The sequence below is a fragment of the Sciurus carolinensis genome, chromosome 6, assembly GCF_902686445.1.
Source record: "Sciurus carolinensis chromosome 6, mSciCar1.2, whole genome shotgun sequence".
NCBI classification, from domain to species: domain Eukaryota; kingdom Metazoa; phylum Chordata; class Mammalia; order Rodentia; family Sciuridae; genus Sciurus; species Sciurus carolinensis.
The window spans coordinates 45,451,550-45,455,049 of NC_062218.1; the positions used below are offsets into that span (position 1 = coordinate 45,451,550).

At 37.9% G+C, this 3,500-nt stretch overlaps 1 pseudogene; it reads left to right on the forward strand.

Moving 5' to 3' along the window:
• The first annotated feature begins 2,233 nt into the window (after nucleotides 1-2,233).
• Nucleotides 2,234-2,337, forward strand: LOC124987754 (uncharacterized; annotated as a pseudogene).
• Nucleotides 2,338-3,500: the final 1,163 nt, after the last annotated feature.

Consider the following 3,500-nt stretch of genomic DNA (forward strand, 5'->3'; position numbering starts at 1 on the left):
TTTTATTTGCCTTGTTTCTAATTTTTTCCAAGTAGAATCATTCTATGATTTTTCCCATAACTTCCTTCTATGGTTCAACATCGTGTGCGTGTACATATAGATGGATACCCAGATGGAGATAGATGGAAATGGAATACACCATGTTCCCTTATTTTTACTGCTATGTAGTATTATATGTGTATTCCAAGTAACTTTTATTCAACCCATTGTTGATGGATATTTGAGTTACTTCTAGATTTTTGTTAATAAGGATAATGCTTCTCTGAACATGTCTTGGTTCATGTGTAAAAGCTTCTCTAAAATATACACGTAAATTGCCGTGTTATGTGGTAGACATACATTCAACTCTATTAGTCAATGACAAACTGTTTCACAGAGTGATGATACCACACTCCTGCCAGTAGTCTTTGAAAACTCCTATTGTTTCATATTCTTGCCGACTATCAATATTAACTGTTTTATTTTTGTTCATCTGATAGACAAGAAAAGGATGCCATGGCGATTCTTATTAATATTGTCTTGATATGTAAGACTTAAAATATTTTGACATTTATTGGTCATGTGTGTTTCTTCTTCTGGAAAATGATTCTTCACAAAAAATGCTCATTTTTCTATTAGATTCTCTCTCTCTCTCTCTCTCTCTCTCTCTCTCTCTCTCTCTCTCTCACTCTCTCTCTCCCTCTCATGATGGATATTGAACCCAGGGGATGCTTAACCACTGAGCCCCATCCCTAGCCCCATCCCCACCCCCTTTTTAAAAATGTTGAGGCAGGGTCATGCAAAGTTGCTCATGCTGGTCTTGCACTTGCAATCCTCCTATTTCAGCCTCCTGAGTCGCTGGGATTATGGACATGTGCCACCAGACCCCATCCTATTTATCTCTTTCTTGATGACTTGAAGGAATTCCTTTTGTATTTTAGATACTAACCCTTTGGTTATATATGTAGCAAATATTCTTAACCCTTTGGTTATATATGTAGCAAATATCTTCTCTTAACTAATTTCACTTTCTCTGAGAGAAAAATGTATCTTCTGATCAGCTGAATGCCTTGATTTTAATGTAATCAAATATACTAACCTTTTATAGCTAGTTTTTTTAATGTGTCACATGGGAAACCTTTTCCTATCCTAAAAGCATAATGATACTCTCTACTTTTTCTAAAAAGCTTAAACTTGTCCTTTTAATTTTTTTTATTTATTTTTATTGTAAACAAATGGGATACATGTTGTTTCTGTTTGTACATGGAGTAACAGCATACCATTTGCGTAATCATACATTTACATAGGGTTTTGATGTTTGAATCATTTTGTTATTTTTTTCTTCCCCCCACCCCCCCACCACTCTTTTCCCTCTATACAGTCCTTCCTTCCTCCATTCTTGCCTCCCTCCCACCCCCCCATTATGTGTCATCATCCACTTATCAGTGAGATCATTCATCCTTTGGATTTTTGAGATTGGCTTATCTCACTTAGCACAATGTTCTCCAATTTCATCCATTTACCTGCAAATACCATAATTTTATCATGCTTTATAGTTGAGCAATATTCCATTGTATATATATACCACAGTTCCTTTATCCATTCATCAATTGAAGGACATCTAGGTTGGTTCCACAGTCTGGCTATTGTGAATTGAGCAGCTATGAACATTGATGTGGCTGTATCTCTGTAGTATGCTGATTTTAAGTCCTTTGGGTATAGGCCAAGGAGTGGGATAGCTGGGTCAAATGGTGGGTTCATTCCAAGTTTTCTAAGGAATCTCCACACTGCTTTCTGTCCTTTTAATTTTTAACTCACAAATCTATCTTGAACTGACTTTGTGTCACAGGTGAAGAATAAAACACATTCATTTTTTATCCTTCTAAAGGACAATCCCTCCCCCTGAACTGAATAATCCTTGCTTACCTTATTGATTCTGTATTCATCGAAGATGACATCTTTTAGGACTCCCAAATTTCTCAGAGGTATTCAGTCCCTCCTCACCTACCTTACACTAGTTTTCACTCCTGTCCCCTGAGAGCTTGACCCACTAAAATCCAGGCAAAATCAGCAGGAGGGGATTCTGCACAAGGCCATTGCTCACATTTGCCTGTGGAATCGCACTTTCTTCTGTTTCTGGCCTCCGGTCGTTTTCTTCCCTTTACCAGCTCAGTTCTACCTTTATAAAAATTTATCTCAAGTGTCCACATAAGGGAGAGATTTCTCTACACTTTCAATTGAAAATATTGCCCTTGGCCTCCTGGCGCTCACCACAGGCTGTACAGAAAGAGGAGGCAGAGTAGGCCACCCGTGTCCACTGCAGCCCAGGCCCTGTGCATTGGGAGTGAGGAAACATTGGGAAAAAAATATTGCCCTTAATTTTAAATCTAAATCAATTCCATGCTTCTTCCAGTTCTCTTGGCTTCGCTTATCAAAATGGCTTTCTTTCTTTTTACATGATTGTTATTATTTTCGTTTTGGTTGGCTGAGTTATGTTTCCGAGTTTTCTAGGAAGGGCACATGAATGTTCCACTCCTGACAATGTTCCGGTATTGCCCTCAGATAAGAAGACAACTTGCTGAGGGACACCTGCTCCCCTCTGCACCCTGTAGATGTTACTCCATTCTCTTCCATCAGAAAATGCTCTGGAGGGGTCTGATATCAGTCTGACCTCTTGGTCTGCTTTTGTGTTTGTGGGTTGAGGTTTAAAGAGGCAGGGAAAGAAATAAATACTGACTTGTTTCATGTTTCTGTTGTTGGATTGTTTTAGAAATTTCTCTTTTTCTGTCTCTCTGTTTCTTCCTCCCTCTGGCCCCTTTTCTTCTTTAATGTTACTTAACTTCACCTGAATGCATTGTGATGTGGGTTGTTATTTACTAAATATTTTTAGGCCACAGTAAACCCTTTGGATCAGCAGGTGAAGATCTTCCTTCATTTTAGGAAAGTTTGCTTTTGTCTTTATCATTTTATTTTTTCACTTTTCTTGTATATGAATTGCTATGTTCTGTGTATTGGACCTCCATTGATTCTACTTTATGATTTCATTTCTGTCTCAGAACTCAGATCCTTTCCTTAGCCATTTTTGGATTTTTCTCAATTCTACCCTTTGCCTCACTAATATTGGTTCCTCACAGAATCAATATTCTTCTTTTACTGCTTCTGGTGCAATTTAAATTTCTCTAACAAGATAGCCTAGCTGACTCTGGAAAGCAGTATGGAGATTCCTTAGAAAACTTGGAATGGAACCACCATTTGACCCAACTATCCCACTCCTTGGTTTATACCCAAAAGACTTAAAATCAGCACACTACAGTGACACAATCACATCACTGTTTATAGCAGCTCAATTCATAATAGCTAGACTGTGGAACCCACCTAGATGCCCTTCAATAGATGAATGGATAAACTGTAATATACATACACAATGGAATATTATTCAGTCATAAAGAAGAATAAAATTATGGCATTTGCAGGTAAATGGTGGACTTGGAGAATATCATGCTAATCGAGATAAGCCAATC